Genomic DNA, 18,487 nt, shown 5'->3' on the forward strand with positions numbered 1-18,487 from the left:
TAATATGAATAATTAGCATAAGCATTACATCATCAGTACTTGTAGCAGACGATCCAGACACAGTTTCCTCTCTCACGAAGTGCTTGTTCTTATAGATGTTGAACATGTGGTTGGCAATGAACATGCTGACTGCTGGTGAACGGGCATGCAGCTATGGTGCAGATTCCACAGGAGACCTGGCTTGGGTGCAGGTGGCAATAGTGGCAGTTGGGAAGGCTGACCCCAGAAAGAGAAGTTTCAGCTGAGCTCTGAGGCGTGAGTGAGAGTTACCAAGTGTGGTGGATGAGAGCCAAAACAACACAAGGATGATTCAAGTAAGAGACGTGGGTTCAAGTGGGGAGATGAGGCAGGACGCCCCAAGTCTTGTAAGCGATGGACTGAGCTGTGGGGCAAGCTGAGGGTTTGGGGTGCTATCCTAAGACCAGGGGAAGAGTCAGGACCCTTGGGAGTTGCTATGGTTTGTATAAGCTTGGCTCAGGGAGTGGCACTATTAGAAGGTGTGGTCCTGTTGGAGTGGGTGTGGTCTCGTTGGTGTAGGTGTGTCAGTGTGGGTGTGGGCTTTAAGACCCTCATCCTAGCTGCCTGAAAGCCAGCCTTCAGATGAAGATGTAGAACTCTCAGCTCCTCCTGCACCATGTCTGCCTGGATTCTACTATGTTCCTGCCTTGATGATAGTGGACTGAACCTCTGAACCTGTAAGCCAGCCCCAATTAAATGTTGTCATAATTTATAAGAGTTGCCTTGGGGGGCTGGAGAGATGGCTCAGCGGGTTAGAGCACTGACTGCTCTTCCAAAGGTTCTGAGTTCAAATCCCAGCAACCACATGGTGGTTCACAACCATCCGTAGTAAGATCTGATGCCCTCTTCTGGTGCGTCTGAAGTCAGCTATAGTGTACTTATGTATAATAATAAATAGGTCTTAAAAAAAAAGAGTTGCCTTGGTCATGCTGTCTGTTCCCAACAGTGAAACCCTAAGACAAGAGTGAATGAAGGGGGTGGGGGGAGGCACCCAGGCAGCAGTGGTCATGGCAACTGATTAGCTGGAAGAAGACAGTATTCTTGGCTCACCAGAGAACAGTTAGGGGTGCTTTCCTAGTAGATGGCACATAGATGGTAGTTGGTAGATGGCACGTGGTGGCGAGGGACAGAAAAGACAGAGGGTGATGGTTGACTTTTCTGGCCTGAGCAATCAAGGGTGTGGTCGAGGAGGATGTCTGTGACCTTGAGACCAAGGCACCTAAGGAGCATCCAGGTGTGGGTGTTAGGTAGACACGGATTCGTCCACTCACACACCTAGGATCCTTTCTTAGGAAGAGTGTACTCGTGAGGGCTGGAAGCACAGACAAGACAGTGCGGGGGCACCCATCTGAGAGACACACATGCACATGCACGCGCACGCATACACACACACTCAGGCTTGATGGCAGAGGCAGCCAAACCACTGATCCACCATTTCTGTAAAATGGAAGTGAGGGTGAAGGCACCTGCCTCATTGGTTGTGAAGACCCCAGAAAACTTTACAATCCAGTCCAGTCAAGACTTTGAGATCATACCGGTACCGGGGTGGGGGTGGGGGAGGGGGGGGCAGCAACGGGTAGTCAGTGGTCATGTTTCAGGTGAGCATATCCTGTGTGTCCCAGGCACTGGGTCACAGCAGTGACCACAGGACCCAGTCTCCTGCCCCTGTGGTCCAGGAGCTGATGGCTTAGCGGGGGCAAGAACATCCGTGAAGGTAAGGTACGTGTTTCCAGTTGTGGTAGCTGCTATGAAGAGAGTGGTGCAGGTCACAGGGCAAAGAGGAGCTAGGTAGCTGTGGATGGATGCAGGAGTCCCATACCCAGCCCTGGGGGTGGGACAGCAATTAGATGTGAAACTCTCACTAACAAATAATACCAGGTGAAACCTGATACCAAAACACATGGAAGGCCAAGAGAAAGTTTCCAAAACTCATTAATTAATTAATTAATTAATTAAGGCAGGGTTCTCACGTGACCAGCCCAGCTCCACACATGCTGTGTAGTGGGCGAGAATGGTCTTGAACCCCCGATCCCAGGCTAAGGAAGAGCGGATACACAAGGCTTAGAAGGTCCTTATTCTTCAGTGCAGAAGAAAGCAGGCAGGGGCTGGATTCCAGGTCTGGCTCAGTTTCAAAGGGCCCGGGGTCACGCCATCTTGTTTCATTCTTTGAAGTCTCTCCACCACTGTGAAGGTGAGGGCAAAGCATCGAGGCACAGGGAGGATGAGCAGCAATGGGGCTGTCCCAGTTCCAAAACTCCCCGGTTCAGTTCCCACATCAGGCAAATCACAGATGTCTGTAACTATGGCTCCAGGGGAGTCTGGTATCTCTGTCCTCCACAGGGGTCAGAGGACGTGCACTCACATGCACACGAACACACACACACACACATGCACACACACACGCACACACACGCACACGCACACACACGCACACGCACACACAAAATAATAGTAAATATTAAAAGTGGAGGGGGGTGTGAGCAAAGGCTCCCCCCCCCCCCTTTTATCTCAGTTCTAACCCCGTCTCCCAGACGGAATGTGGTGAAACAGGGGTGGATGCTTTAATCCTGAGTTACAAAACAGCAACAGAACAAAGAAATCAAGAAATCAAGGCTACCTTGGGCTCTCTTTTATGGTGGTTTGGGACATGATAACCTTTGCAGCCGTGTAGTAACGTAGATACATTGCCCTAAAGACCCATTTTATGTTCATGCCCCCCAGACTCTCGTGAAACAACCCGCAGTATGTTGCAGCCGTAGCCCGCCCCAGGGCACTGTGCTGAGCCGTCTGCTCTCAGGGTGAATGGGCCTTTTATGTTTCCTCTGTGATGTGGGGTTGATAAACCCTGCTCTGCTCAGGGCTCTGAAGCCACAAGGAGAAGATAAACTTACTGAGAGGGTATGCGGGAAGAAACAAGGGTTTGGGTTTTGTTTTTCTTTTTTACCAGCAGTGGTGGCGCACGCCTTTAATCCTAGCACTCTGGGGGCAGAGGCAGGCAGATCTCTGTGAGTTTGAGGCCAGCCCTGGTTCACAGTGGGAGTTCCAGGACAGCCAGGGCTAAGCAGAGAAACCACCATCTCTGGTGCACCAACTTTAGTCCTCAGCTCTGCAAAAACCTGGAGTGGCAGTTCTCATCACTTGGGAGGCAGAGGAAGGAAGATCGGGAGTTCAAACTCACCCTTCTCTGAGCAGCAGCTCAGAGGTGAGGCTGGGCCACGCAAGACCCCGTGAAGGTAAAATGAGGGGCCAGAGAGAAGATAAGCAGTCATGAGCTCTTGTCCTTCTTACAGAGGACCCAGGTTCAGTTCTCACAACCCACAGCGCTCACCACAGCCACCTGAATTCCATTGGTCCGGTACCCTCTTCTGACCTCCACGGGCATCGGAAAACCTGTAGTGCACAGATAAACATGCAGACAAAGCACTCAACATACCAAATAAATTAAATAAAGCTTAAAAAAAAAAAGGTTAAATAAGAATACTCACAGCCTTTTTGTCACTCTTTAAAAAAAAATATTACCAGATCCCATTTGGAATTATTTGACAGTTTACTAGAATTTCATGTTTTTGTTATTATTATTATTATTATTATTATTATTATCTAGCACCAGCTGTTGATCAGGGTCTTGAGCCAGACAAGTTCTCCACCCACAGTTCATGCTGTGACTTAGCTTACTGTTGTTACGTGTAAATTTATTTATTTTTGTCTGATTGTTTGTTTTCTGGGACAGAGCCTTGCGATGTGGCCTAGACTGACTTCAAACTCATGATCCTCCTGCCTCTGCCTCCTACGTGCTAGCACCATAGGCCTGTACCGCCATGCACAATAAAAAGTAGTGTGTATTGATCCCACCCAGAGAGTCCATGGAGAGCCTTGTGCTGAGATAGTTTTCAAATGCGCAGGTCAATTGGTCTCCTAAATTTTTTTATTTAAATATCTTTAATTTTTATTGCAGTCCTGTGCACACTTTGAATTTATAATCAAAAGTTCTGTCAGATGTGACAGAAGAGCACATGACAGGTGAAGGCAAGGATCAGAGGTTCAAGGCCATCCCCGGCTACATAATAAATCCCAGGCCAGCCTGAGCTACATAAAAGCAAATGTGAAAGGGATACAGTAAGAAAATTAATAAATAAAAATTTAAAAGAGAAAAAGAAAGAAGACAGACAGAAAGAGGACAAAGGTTAGGTGTAAGAAAGATTGATTCTCTTCTGTTCCCACTTTCCCGTCCTCCAAACAAATATTACCCAGCCCCAGCTCTAGCGTGTGGGGGGTAAGGACTTAGTTTTCTCTTCCTCCCTAGTGTGTGTGTGTGTCTTTGTCTGTGTGTCTGTGTGTCTGTGTGTCTGTGTCTGTGTGTGCAGGTTCTTGCAGGCATGCTTACCTGTGAGTGCACCAAGGAGACTAGAGGAGAATATCAACTGTTTGGTTACATCACTCTCTGTCTACTCCCATGAGACAAGGTCACTCACTGGACCTGGAGTTTACTTATTTATTTATTTTTATCATTCTGATGGCCAATAGTCTTGGGCATGATCCTGTCTCTGATCTGCTCCTCTTGGGCTGAGCTTTTGTGAATGCATAGTATACCTGGCTTGGATTTATGTATTTGTTTATTTATATATCATATCATATCATATCATATCATATCATATCTATCTATCTATCTATCTATCTATCTATCTATCTATCTATCTATCAATCATATAATAAGTACAAAAGCCAGTAACTTAGTCGTTTATAGTCAGTATCAAGTAAATGTAGTATATAAAATTGCATGTAGTGTACTTTTTCAATTATCATTTTCTGTGTGTGGTGTTTTGCCTGCTTGTATTTCTGCATGTCTGGTTCCTGAGTCGGTCAGAAGAGGGCATTGGATTCCCTGGATCTGGAGTTACAGATGGTTGTAAGCCAATATGTGAGTGCTAAGGGATTGAACCCAGGTCTTCTGGAAGAGCAGCCAGTGCTCTTAACTGTTGAGCCATCTCTCCAGCCCAGCCATGTAACTTTGGCTGGCTCGGAACTTACCATATAGACCAGGGTCCTTGTTCAGTGCAGCAAGGGCTGTTACCCACAGAGCTGTCTCTCCAGCCCCGCCTCCCCACTTTAGGCATCCTGTCTAGGGCTCTTCTTTCCAGCAGAGCCCTGGAGTGGTGGTCATTAGGTCGATGGTCAGTGTTTGACCTGAGCCGCCTCTTCCTCCATCACCCCTCACCTGGTAAGGTAGAAGCATATGGCCTCCTTTAGTGCTTAGCATCTTCTGGGGCCATGGCTCCTCCCTCTGAGGGAGATGCTTGGTACAGGCAGACAGAAGCAGCAGACTGGCTCCTGGCCTGGTGGAAGGCTGAGATTCCAGGAAGCTGCCTTCTCTCGGCCACCTTGGCTTCGTGGTCACATGAGTTCTGTGTAAGCTTCATGAGCAAGCACCTGCTACAGGGGAAGTAGAGGATTAAAACCATCTCTTTTTATCCTGCTCCCATCTCTCCTGAAAAATAACTTTTACTGGCAAGTGCTGAGTCAGCACAGGCTTCTTTTATCCTACCCCTATGCCACAGAAGAAAAATGAGCTATGAGAGTATTCCAGTCACTTCTTAAAGTCACACAGAGGGAAGATCGGAGGCAGGATTCTGAGGAGGGCTTGCTTACCCATTTTGGGAGTCTGGGCAAGAGCAACTTAAGGTCTTAGCTGTATAGCTCTATGTCCCGGAGAGCCTTGTACTGGGGCAGGAGTGGCCTAGCTGGCAGGACTTCTCAGGGCACACAAGGCAGAGACTCAGCATCCAGGATCTGGGCGTGCCCCATTCCCTATGGCTTTGAACTCAAGTTGGCTGGCTGTCCTGTGGGTTGAGAACTCTGGAGCAAAACATAGGCATATCCAGGAAGCCTTGAAATGCTCCTTTCTTTTAAAGAGATCCTGGGGAAGCCGGGTGTCCCAAAAAGAGCAGAAACGAGCCTTGGAGGAATTTACACACAGTCAAAGCTGGAAGAAGCCTGAGTTCACTGTCAAAAATACTAACTAGAAAGAAAACAAGGCACACTCAAGGAGAGTCGGGAGTGGCAGAGGGAGCAACGACCCCAAGAATAAGAATATGTGTGTTGAATATTGTTCAGGGATAAATATCCATGTGGTTAAACTGTGAAGGAAAGTGCAGCCTAGTAAGCACAAAACATGGTTATTGGCTCTGAGGGAGGGGGAATGGAAAGGCAAGAGAGGTACCAGTAAGCTTTGAGATCCTCCCAGCTAACAACAGCACAGTCTACCAGCCGTGCTGAGTCACAAGGCTTGCAGGGCTGTTAGCCTCTGTATTCTCAATATACCTCATGAATGTATTGTACTGTCTGCTACTTCGTAAAAAAAAAAAAAAAAAAGTAACAATGTAGGACCTCCCACTTCGCAAGGACCAGTGGGAACGATATCAGGGATGACTGTGCCAACCCTAAGGAGATGGGACCACGATTCCTGCTTACTTAAAAGATTAACAGTGTCAACTAACCTGGACCCCTGGGAGCTCCCAGAGACTAAGCCACCAACCAAAGCGCATACACAGGCTGGTCCAAGGCCCCCAGCAAATATGTAGCAGAGGGCTGCCTTGTCTGTGTGCCTAGTCCTGTAGACACTTGATGCCCCAGGGAAGGGGGATGCCTGGGGTGGTGGTGGGGGAAGCACCCTCTGAAAGGAGAAGTGGAGAAGGTGAAGAACACTAGGAGGGGGAACAGGGAGTGGGACAATATTTGGGATGTAAATAAAATAATTACTTAAAAAAAGGTTAAGTGAAGAAGACATGGCTGATCAAGACCTTTACAAAAGACTCCTTATTGGATGGTCTCAAAAATTGACCTGAGTACATGAGGAAAAAGGAGGTGGCTGGGAAATGTCAGGTGCTTCTTCTGAGGACCTAAACATGCCAAAACATTGTAGTGAGGGAAAGTTCAAAACTTACTAGGAGAAGATCGGGCCTAAAGAGATAAGACCTGAAGATAGGGCCTAAAGGTCAGCAATGAAGAGTTCATGCTAGGGACACGTTAGTAAGTAAAACTGATTACGCTCTTAAAAGAAATATAAGTTGAATAGACTCGTTTTTGCTTTTAGATGAGGGCTTACCCAAAAAAAGAAATGGTGTGTTGATAGAAAATGCTAATTGTTAGCTTCTATTCTTTATGGAAAAGCTGTATAGAGCAGGACCATACTGTAAAACTAAAACAGAAAATGGCCTGAAGACAACTTAAAACATACTGTGAGCATATTGAATCAGATGGTGATAAAATACCAAGGTTATATTTCTGATAAAAGTTTATGCATGGATTCGGATTGTCTTTTATTTTGAAGCTGCATGTGTGCTGCCGGCCTGTGTAAACTTAGATGTGCCTGACTAGATATGATAATTTGGCTTGCAATACAATATTTAAATCATTTGGGTTGTAATACTCGGGTGTGCTTAGATATGACATAATCGTTTGGATTGTAACACTATACTGCTTAGATATGGGTAAAGGTTAATCACTGACCTCAGAGAAATAAGGGAACTTAAAATGAAATTTAATAAGTACTTGTGGATATTCTTGGATAATGATTAAAGGAAAATTTGAAATGGCATATGTTTGAATGCTCTGAAATTCTGTATAAATGAAGACGGCTGGATCTATTCGGGACCATTTGCTTGAACCTCAACAGGTGGTCAGAGGCCTTCTTTCTGCTGACTCCACACTTCTATCATGGGTTACTGAATTCACTGGGCATGGACTCCAACATCATCATTCTTTTTCCTCCTCCTCCTCCTTCTCTTCCTCCTCCTCCTCTTCTTCTTCTTCCTTCTCCCTCCCCCTCCCCCTTTTTCTTCCAGGCTAGGTGGAGAATATTTCCCCTCGCTGCATGTCTCTCAATATCTCTCCACATACCCAGTGAGTTCAGGTGCTATTTCCTCTGCGTGTTCATTCCCAAGGCAGGTGGAATAGCCTCCTTCATCTCTCATCTCCTTCACCTGCCCTAGGGTTCCTGAAAAACCCTTCAAACCAACATTCTCCATCAAGTCTCAGGGGCAGGGCTTATGTCTTAATTATGGCTCCATCCCTAACACCAGGTCCTCGGTAGGATTCACGTTTGCCCAGTGACTCAAAGGTCCACTGTGCTCTCCGGAGCCCTGGAGGTGAGCACGTTGGTTTCTCCTTCCTTTAGACTTCAGGCTTTAGGACCTTGAGTCTTCCTTTGTTATTAGACCTGGGTGTTCACTAGCTCTCCAACAGCTGCAGCCCCTAGCTGAGCCTTGACCCTAGGCACAGGAGGAGGGATGCTTTTCAGAACCAAGCAAAAGGGTGCTTGTTCTTCAACATCTCCAATTGAGCCATCCAGCCAGTTATGACTGGCACGTGCTAGTAATCCCAACACTCAGCAGGCTGGAGAAGGATGATGATGAGAATAAGTGCAGCTTGGGCTATAAAATGAGACTCTGGGGGAGGGGGGAGATTTCAAAAAGCAAATAACAACAACTAAAAAACCCAAACCCGGCTGGTGAGATGGCTCAGCAGGTAAGAGCACCCGACTGCTCTTCCGAAGGTCCGGAGTTCAAATCCCAGCAACCACATGGTGGCTCACAACCATCCATAAAGAGATCTGACTCCCTCTTCTGGAGTGTCTGAAGACAGCTACAGTGTACTTACATATAATAAATAATAAATAAATCTTAAAAAAAAACAAACCCCAAACCATTGAATATAGGACATATCCCTAGCATCTCATTCCAGTATTTTTTTTTTCTCTATCCCACAGCCACCGCCTCAGCAGCTCCTATCCTATCACTAACCACACAGCCTGTTGACATTCCTCTGATTCTATCTGAGGAGTGCATCAGAACCAAGCTCCTTCATCACCCACCTTCTCCCCTGACCCCGTGCCTCCCACCCCGTGCCCCCCACCCCCTCCGCCCCAGCCCCTGGCCCCATCTCTCCTTCCATGACTTTTTTTTTCTGCTTCATCTCAAAATGTCAGAAAGCCCTCTGATCTCCAAGTGTTTACATTCTCTGAGCTGCTGGGATAATTCCCAGCTCAGCTCCCCAGAAAGCCCTGCCTGACTTTCTGGTGAGTGCTTCACTTCACTGCCTTTTGGTCCCTCCCCCTACAAGGAGCATAGAATCTTATTCGGTCTGTGTTTGTCCCCACCCAGGGTGGCAAACTCCTAGAGGCCAACATCTGTGTCTCTAGTACACAGAGGGCACACACCAGTGTGGGTTAGAGACTCCTTGGGTTTGTTTCCTGAGTCCCTAGGCTTGGGAGCCATAGCAGGAGGTGAACTCACTAGCTCAAGCCCTGTTCTATGAGAGCCCTCAGGCCATTGGAGAAAGCAGCCATTTAAATGTAATTGCTGGTTCTGTGATGAGTGATGCTGTTTGGCAAGCTGTTTGGCAAGAGGTAGAGACTGAGGCAAGTCACACACACCTTACCTGCAGGATCAGGACTGGACCTGAGGGCTCCACTTCTCATTCAATTCATCAAAAAGACCTGAGGCTGTTGCCAGGAGAGGAAGCCAGGAGCTGGGCCAACCCCGCTGGAGCTTCCAGAGAATCTGCGGAAACGATTTGAACTGAGCACACACAACAGTGGTTTCCGTTATGGCTTGAATGGTAGCCTCCCCGTCCCTGGCTTTCATTTTGAACTTCAGGAGCTCAGAATGATACCTTATTCAAAGCGATGTTTATGGGGGAGGGAATCAGGTGGAATTGTAGTTCCGGAGTGGGCTTTAGTCCAATCAGAATGGAGCCCTTATACAAAGAGGACTCGAGGCTGACATGCATCCAGGGAGGGCAGCGGTGAGGATGCAGCCAGAGATGGGGGATGGGGGTGGTGGGGGTGGTGATGGACCTTTACATCCAGAGATAGCAATGTTTGTCAGCAAGCCACCAGGAAATAGGTGGTGGTGGGTGGGGGAGAGACAAGAAACAAGACTCCTCACAGACATCTGAAGGAACCAGCTCTGCCACATCTTGGTCTTGACTCTCCAAAGGAAAGTGAAGGAGAGTAAGTTCCTATTGTTTAAATTTCCCTGTTTATGGAATTTTGTGACAGCAGGCTTAGGGAACTGGTAACTCTCTACATGACCTCGGAAAGCATCGAGCCATGGAAAACCTGACCATGGCTTAAGTAAGTAGAGAGTCTAATTGTCTTGTGTATGAAGCAGTCTGGCACACGCGATCCTCATTTGGCATCTTTCTTGATAGGACCCAGTGATGTCCAGCTCACAATGATTCCCTGTTCCTGCTTGTCACCTTATGGTTGGTCACACAACAGCTGGTCTTTACACATTATGCCTCTGTTCCCAATAAAATGGAGGTGCTTTAATACTTCCTTTCTGTGATTTTTTTTTTCACATCTTTATTTGGAGGTGGGCAACCCTCACTAGGACATACAGCCTGTGTTCCATGGGCAGAGCTGTGAGCCATGAACAACCTCAGCTTCAGAGAGCTGATGATGCCCAGCTTTTCTGCAGGGTACTTGTTGCTACTGCCCAAAATGAGGCTCTGTGTGTATGTGTGTGTGTGTGTGTGTGTGTGTGTTAGTTTACACTGAGAGTGGGGAGTTTATAAAGAAAGAGTGTTATCTTGACTCACACTCTGGATGATAGAAATCCTGAGATCAGACAGCTGCACGTGGGCATTCAGCCCACATGGAAAGGAGTGATTCCAGGGAAAGGGGTGGACCACATCAGGCTTTCTGGCTTCTCACGGCTCAGCTGCTCGCTCCCATGGATTAATCCAGTCCTGCTTGAGGAGTGTCCCCTGCTAAGAGAGCAGCACTGATCGTCTGAATGACTTGCTGTTGCGGGATATCTGAACACACCATGAACCCCAAGATCGTGTTATTTACTGGAAAAAGGAAAAAAAAAAAGCTGTTTTTCTTGCTGTAGCATGGCTCAGCCCCCAGCACACACCTTTAATCTTCCTGGCTGGAATACAGACACACCTTTAGTGCATACCTCTAATCCCAAACAACAAAGTAAAGTTAGTTTGTAGCCAGGCACTAGCTCAGGTCGGTCACTGATAGGCTGACAGGTCTGGATCATTAGGAACTGTCCAGCCTGGCAGGCAGCCCACGCATGCAACCTCACTGCGCATGCTCATGCTCGGGCAAGGCAGTAAACAAGTGGGTTTCACGGGGCCTACGGCCACACCCACTTCCCGCAAGTTTGTAGAAGGAAGCATCCATGTTTGAAAGTGTTGTCTAATTGAGTGGCAGACAAAGTGATGAATCAGGGAAAGATTTGACAGACTAGGATCTGCCCAACTGAGAGAGGAAAGGGAAACTACTTAAGAGAGCAGACAGAAGAAAGAAGAGGCAGGCAGTCTTACTGGGGCAGTGGTACAGAGACAAGTTGCAGAAAGAGAGCATTTCAGACGCAGGTAAAGATAGAACAAGCCAGAGAATGAGAAAGAACCAGAAGATTAGAACAGATTGCCAGTTAGAAAGAGGCCAAGCAGAGCAATTAAGTCAGAAACTCAGAGAAGCTAGACTGTATCAGTCAGCTTGGAGAAGAGTTTGAGTCAGAAGAGATGAGGTGACCAGCCAGGCAAAGATTAGAAAGAACTAGAATGGGGCAAGCTCATTCACCAGCAAGGACAATGAAAGTTACTTTTACGACTTACACATCTTAAAAAGTCTTGGTTCCCATTACTGCATGAGTGTGATGTATGTATGTGGTTTGTGCCACAGTCAAGGCAGGCTTGTGAAGTTGGTCCTCTTCTGCCTTTACCTGGATTCTGAGGATGGAAATCAGGTCTCGACGCCTGTGGAGCAAGTTCCTTTCCCAGAGGAGCCATCTTGCTGGACTAATCTAACATCTTTTACAGCTCGACTGTGGATAGCTTTGGGGGTTGCTTGGCAGCAGTCTGACATTGGCCAAGGACAAGGAAATGGGCTTCATGCAGGAACCTGACATTAGACCATGGCAAGGAAGTAAGCTCAGGCAGGAATCTAGTTTTGGGTGGACCAAAGAACTAGGCTTCAGGCAAGAATCTGATTTGAGGCTAGGACAGGAAAGTAGGCTCAGATATTTTGGCCATCCTGATAAGCCCTTAAAAACAGAGACCTCAAGGGAGTGATCACAGGACTTTGTGCCTTGCTTGTTTCACAACCTAGAGCTGACTTTAATACTTGCATGTAGTTAAAATGGTATAAAAGCAGATTGGTAAAAAATTAAACCTGCCTCAGTCTCAGAGCTGGCTTGGCCACTCCACATCATCTCATTGCTAATGGGTTGTGACTGAACTTTGGAGGGAAAGACCTCAAGTCATAGCACTAAGGAATGTGTGCTCAGAAGTGCAGCGGTTGAGGTAGGTGCCTGAGGCTGTCTATTATGTCAGACTCCCATGGAGACAAACCCAGAAATCAACACACACACAAATATGTCCTGGGCACGAAGAGCTGGTAGGGTGTGAGTGAACTAGCCTCTTAGGTCTAGGACTGAGGCTTCTTTAGACTAACTCCAGGCAGGCTCAGGTTCCAAGAGCTCTGGTGAAAAGAGCAGAAACCGCCCTTTCTGAGCTTTTGTGAGAAAGCTCCATCATTTACTTGTACTGCTCTGTACTAAGCTACTTGTACTAAGCTCTGTTAGTTGAAGCAAAAACCTCCTTCAGCCAAGCAAAGGAGAGACACCGTTTCTCTCTTCTGCCTCCCCTCCCTCCCTTCTCCCCCCGCCCCCCACTCCTTTCCTCCACCTCTCCCTCTGGGTCTCCCTCTCTCCTTCCCTCCCTCTCTTTTCCTTCCTCCCTTCTTCCCACCCTCTGTCCCTTCCCCTCTCTCTCTCCTTCTCTTCTCACTCCCTCCCTCCCTCCCTCCCTCCCTCCCTCCCTCCCTCTGGCAATGTCTCATATATCCCTGGTTGGCCTCCAGCTCTCTAAGTAACTAAGGAAAGGATGACCTTGAAGTTCAAACCCTCCTGCCAAGTCTGCAGGTGAGGGTTACCACACCTGGTTTGTGTGGTGCTAGGGGTGAAACCCAAGGCCCCCTGCATGCTAGGCAAACAATCTACAAACCGCACCCTCTAGTCCTCAGCCTTCACTTCCGAAATCACTGTACATTTAATACTGTTGCATTTCAACACTCCCACATCACTCTCAGGGACAGGAGATCTCTCCCGTCCCCAGCATGCTTCCTTTTGTCAGGGCTGTGGCTTTTTCGGAAGTTCTGTGTGTCCCCAGCCTCCCCATTACAGGAAAGGGTAGCAGGATAGGCTGGTACACTGGTAACACACACAAGGAGGTAACCACATCCGTGTAACTTCACCTCAGGGTGCAGTCCAGTCAGTCAGATCTGTCTTCTAGATGTAACAGACTGACTAGGACCAAAGGCTTCCTGTTTGTTCCTTTGGCCAATAAAAGAGGTCATTAGTACCAATCCTTTGCCAAGACAACAGTAAACAAAACAAAACAAAACAAAACAAAAAATCAACCTTACAATTCTCCAGTTTTTACAGCTTCTCTCTTGTAATTTATTCTTTAGAGCAACCATATAATTTTCAAAAATTACAAACTGGATAATTTTGTAACCTCACTTCCCAATTGAAACTAGCCTATGATTCCCCATTGCATATAGAAGGTATCCCATATGGTTCAATACAGTCTTCAGGGTCGAACATAACCTTGTCCCCCCTTCCCCTACTCTCCCCTCCCTCTCCTCCTTCTCCCTTCCCTTCTCCTGCTCCTCTCTCCCTCTCTCCTTCTTTCTCTCCCCCCCCCCTTTTTGATTTTATCTCTGTCCCCTCTGTCCCAGCCATGCAAGTTTTCTGTCTGCCTCTGCACCCAGGGCTCCTCGTTTCTGGCTGGAAGTGTTTGGACTTGTTTTAACCTTTTCTCTATAACTCACAGGCCCTCCCTAGATGTCTGTGTGACAATTCGGAGCTCAGATTAAACGTCACTCTCTCAGAGAGCCTTTCCTGGATTTCTCACCTTCAGCTTACACGCACATGACTCAGACTGCTTTCTTTATGGCATTTGTTGGCGATGGGGGCTCTCACTATAATTTATCTGCTGATCTCTACAGGCCTGTGGTCCATGGGAACAGAGATCTCATATGGTTTATCTCTATGGTGTTTGTACTGGCTAGTTTTGTGTCAACTTGACACAGCTGGAGTTACCACAGAGAAAGGAGCTTCAGTTGAGGAAATGCCTCCATGAGATCCAGCTGTAAGGCATTTTCTCAATTAGTGATCAAGGGGGAAAGGCCCCTTGTGGGTGGGACCATCCCTGGGCTGGTAGTCTTGGGTTTTATAAGAGAGCAGGCTGAGCAAGCCAGGAGAGGCAAGCCAGTAAAGAACATCCCTCCATGGCCTCTGTATCAGCTCCTGCTTCCTGACCTGCTTGAGTTCCAGTCCTGACTTCCTTGATGATGAACAGCAGTGTGGAAGTGTAAGCCGAATAAACCCTTTCCTCCCCAACTTGTTTCTTGGTCATGATGTTTGTGCAGGAATAGAAACCCTGACTAAGACAGTGTTTATGGCTGTACAATGAACCACCCCAGAGCATGGTGATTAACTATAGTTTGTTAAAATGATGTCCATCTGAATTAGCCTCTTTTGACTCTTTAAGCTATATCTTCCAGCATTGATTATTTCTGTTGAGGGTGATGTAGTGTCTAAGGCCCCAAGTCAGATTCAGCATAGTCTCTCACTTTCCTGAGGCTCAGAATTAGAGTGTTGGTATCTTTGGTACCTTTGCTATCCCAGACTCAGAAACGGTTTTCACCACAGAAGTTACTGAAGGCGGTCTTGTTCTTCCTAGCAATCACCCACCAGTTTCCTGATTCTCCATGATGCTATGGGCTGGACTCAGTTAAATAAGAGACATTATTTCAGAGAGTTTATTCATTTACTTTATTCGATTTACTGAAATTTCATTGAGTTACTAACATGTGTATAATGTACGTTGTATGTGTATTAGTGTCTATGTGTGCATGAGTCTATGTGTGTGTGCAGGTGCATGTCTGTCTAGGGATACATGTTCATTTTCCTCAACTCTTGCCCACCTTGAATATTGAAGCAGGGTCTCTTGCTTGAGCCCAGAGCTTGCCAATATGTCTAGTTTAGCTGGCCAGCTTGCCCTAGGAGCCTCTGTCTCCATCTCTAGAGATTAGAGACACAAGGGCCAGCATTCACAGGAATGCAGAGGATCAGAACTCTGGCCCTCACGTTTGCATGGCTGGATGCCTTTACCCATCATCTCATCCCTTCAAACGACTTGATGTTTTATTTCTCCAAGTTACCTTCTTCCTTAAAACCAATGTCTCTGTCCTCAGACCCAAATAAATCAATCAAAATAAAGGAGAAACTCAAGATGACATTGGTCCCACTTGTCTTAAGCCGAGGGACCATATGGATGACAAGTAGCTACCAGTTACGATGACAGATGTTAGAGCCAAAGCAATGGCTGAATCTGCCTCACACTTCCCATTCGCTCTAATGAGAATTGTACCTGGGGCTATTCCACCCTTACAGCCATCAGTAGAGTAGCCATGCTTCCTGGTGCCCGCCTACAGGAACAAAGCTTTGGTCTTTCTTTTTCTGGCTTCTCTCTTTCCAGTTTCATCCAATAGATTTCCTGTCATGGTGGCCGTATGTCTCAAGGACTCCTTTGGTGAAGTTAGGTTTCCATGAGTGATGGTTTTCATGATTTCCCTGTAATAATCTCAGCACTCCGTCACCATGGCTGCGTGGTTTTACTGTTGGAGCTTTGACCAGAGAGAGTTCCGCCAACAAGCGACTCAACTGTGGTAGCCCCTGACCAGCGGAACATCTCCATTTCCAGGTTCTCCATGCTGCTGGTCTCATGCTTCTTCTCTTTTGGTTTTTCAAGACAGGGTTTCTCCGTGTAGTCCTGGCTGTCCTGGAACTTGCTCTGTAGACCAGGCTGGCCTCAAATTCTATCTGCCTCTGCATCCCAAGTACTGAGATTAAAGCTGTGCTACACCATGCCTGGTTGGTTTCTCACTTCTTGTAAATAAGAGGCCATAGATGCTGATGAGGTGATGACTCTAACATGTGGTTATGTCAGAGAGCTATGGATTGCTAATCCCCAGCAATCAAGTCTTGAATACTCAATGAATTAGATTTTTGGTATTTTTTTTTTCCAATGTCAAGGCTCAACCATGTGGCCTTGAATATGCCAGGGAAGTGCTTTACCACTGCGCTATACCTCCAGACCTACTGCTCTATTCTCTGAGTGGGAACAGTTGGAAGATCCACCAGCGTTCAAGTGAATGGGGAAGTCAATTTCACTTATCAAACAAACAACCAACCACATGTTTTCTTTAAAAAATGTTTTTGCAGTTATTCCTCTGTGCGTTTATGTGTGAGGGTGTGTGTGCAAGCATGTGCCATTGAGATGACAGTTAGAGGACAACTTGCAAGAGTTTCGCCATGCGAGTCCCGGGGATAGAACTCAGATCTTCATGGTTTGCAACAGCACCTTTATCCACTGAGCCATCCCAGTAGCCCCAGTTGCACCTCATAAAAGGTGAATAGCTAGGTTATACTGTAGAAGAATTATGGAAGGGAGACATTGTTGCCATAGTCTCTAGAAAACAGTCTTGCATGTTGCAGTTTCAACATCCCTTCTTGTATCAGCAGTGTTACGGATACAACAAATATTTGTTTAATGAGTGAATTAAATGGGGAGGAAAAACTTACCCACAAGAAAATACTTATTGCATAGGTTTGAAGCCCTTTTACTTTATTTTTTTCTATTTTCTATAGAAACCTTTTTATAATTCATTTGCTGTTAATCTTTGGTATAAAAATGAAGCTCTAGCTAAATGCAGAGTCTCAGTGGTGAAAATTTGGCCCAATAAACAAACAAAGAACTATTTACAATCTTTGGCAAAAACAATTTTACTTTCTTAATCCTGATCTTCAGGGTTAGAGAAAAAAAAAAACAAAACAAAAACTTCACTGTGGCATGTAGCAGAGATTCTGTACCGAGGGATAATCTGACTGTAGCTATGAAACAGCCTCTGGGGACCTTTGCAAAAGAAGACTCTCGTGTCAGCTGGATTAGGGGACCTGTGATAGGACAGTGTCTTGGGGGAGGTCTGTGCCTTGCAGAGCAAAGGCTATGCCTAGGACTAGAGCCAGACTGACACAATTCATTAGACTGGAGAGGTACCTCAGGGGTTAAGAGCACTGGCTGTTCTTCGAGAAGACTCCAGTTTGACTCCCAGCCCTTCACCTCACAGAGCTAATGTCTCACAACTGCCATTAGCTCTAGTCCCAGGGGATCTGACATCCTTCCCTGGCCTCTTTGGGCACCCAGCATGCACTTGGTGCACAGACACACCTACAGGTAAAACACTCATACATATATAATGTTTAAACTCATTTAAAATAAAAGTGAAATCAGACTAACCAGGCCAGTGTTTTCCTTATGGCAACAGAGGGTCAGCAAAGTTTACACTCAGGGAATCCACACAGAGAATCCTTACCTGTTCAAGGGTGGTTTCTTGCTATGGATTGGAACCAGTACAGGAAGGGTATAAAGCCTGAAGGATAACAGAGCTAGGTCTTCATCCTTAGTGTCACCGTCTGGGCCCTGAGAAATGGATGCAACCTCTCTGTTTCTCTGAATCTCGTCCTTGTCTTCAGTTCACAGAGCAGTCAAGAATAATCACCTGGAAGAACTGCTCTAAAGGTTAAGGGACTGGTTCTGAAAAGCGTGATAGCCAGGAAGTGGGTACAATGAAAGTTATTTTTAGAATGAGTTATTCCATTTATCCATTCAACAAATATTGCTCAAGTGCTTATGACCACAATGCACCTGGCAAAGGCTTAAGGAGATGCCAGAGAACCCAAAGCATTCCTGATGACCTACAAGGGAGAGGCGACTCACAGTGAGTCCATAAACGCACAGTGTAGCCACTGGTGGGGAGTGCCATGGAGGGTGGGAAAGCTGAGTGGGGAAGGGGGGGTGGCTCTGTTTTCCATGCAGCCATCTGCCAAGGGCTCTAGAGGAAACTGTATCGGGCTGAGCCCAGAACATAGGGAAGATGTAAGCTGGTGGCTTTTTGGTGAGAGTGAATTCCAGGCAGAGGAAGTGATAGGCACGGAGACCCCAGGGCAAACAGTGTGGAGGGCAGAGGGAGAAGGCTGGGAAACCCAGGCTCAGAAAGGGACAGGGATCAAGTGAGGCAGAGTCTGGGAGCTCACTTTAGCATTTCGGATTTTTTCCCCTCCCCTTCCCCCTCCCCTCCCCTCCCCTCCCCTCTTCTCTCCTCTCCTGCTCTATCCTGTCCTCTCCTGTCCTGTCCCCTCCCCTCCCCTCCCCTCCCCTCCCTTTTGATTGTCCCTTTTTGTTTCTTTGAGACAGGGTCTCTTGCACCTTCACCTCTCCCCAGGATGGCCTCTCTAGGCTGCTGGGGATGATCTTGAATTTCTAATCCTCCAGCTTCTACCTCCCACATGCTGAGATTACAGGCATGTGACTGGTTTATGCAGTG

At 46.9% G+C, this 18,487-nt stretch overlaps 1 long non-coding RNA gene across 8 annotated transcripts; it reads right to left on the minus strand.

Annotated features, from left to right (window-relative positions):
* Positions 1–516: 516 nt before the first annotated feature.
* Positions 517–17,703, minus strand: Gm36090. 8 transcript variants are annotated; one of them, XR_375205.4, is made up of 6 exons: positions 17,477–17,703; positions 10,618–10,872; positions 9,454–9,575; positions 5,234–5,448; positions 3,197–3,408; positions 517–2,201 (listed from the first exon to the last, which is right to left on the minus strand). It is a non-coding gene; the product is annotated as a predicted gene, 36090 (long non-coding RNA). The 8 variants fall into 8 exon arrangements; XR_003954087.1 differs by lacking the exon at positions 17,477–17,703 and adding an exon at positions 15,472–16,699; XR_001783538.1 differs by lacking the exon at positions 517–2,201 and having other exon boundaries at positions 3,004–3,408; positions 10,618–10,785.
* Between the last annotated feature and the right edge of the window lie 784 nt (positions 17,704–18,487).

The sequence above is a fragment of the Mus musculus genome, chromosome 2 (assembly GCF_000001635.26).
Source record: "Mus musculus strain C57BL/6J chromosome 2, GRCm38.p6 C57BL/6J".
NCBI lineage: Eukaryota > Metazoa > Chordata > Mammalia > Rodentia > Muridae > Mus > Mus musculus.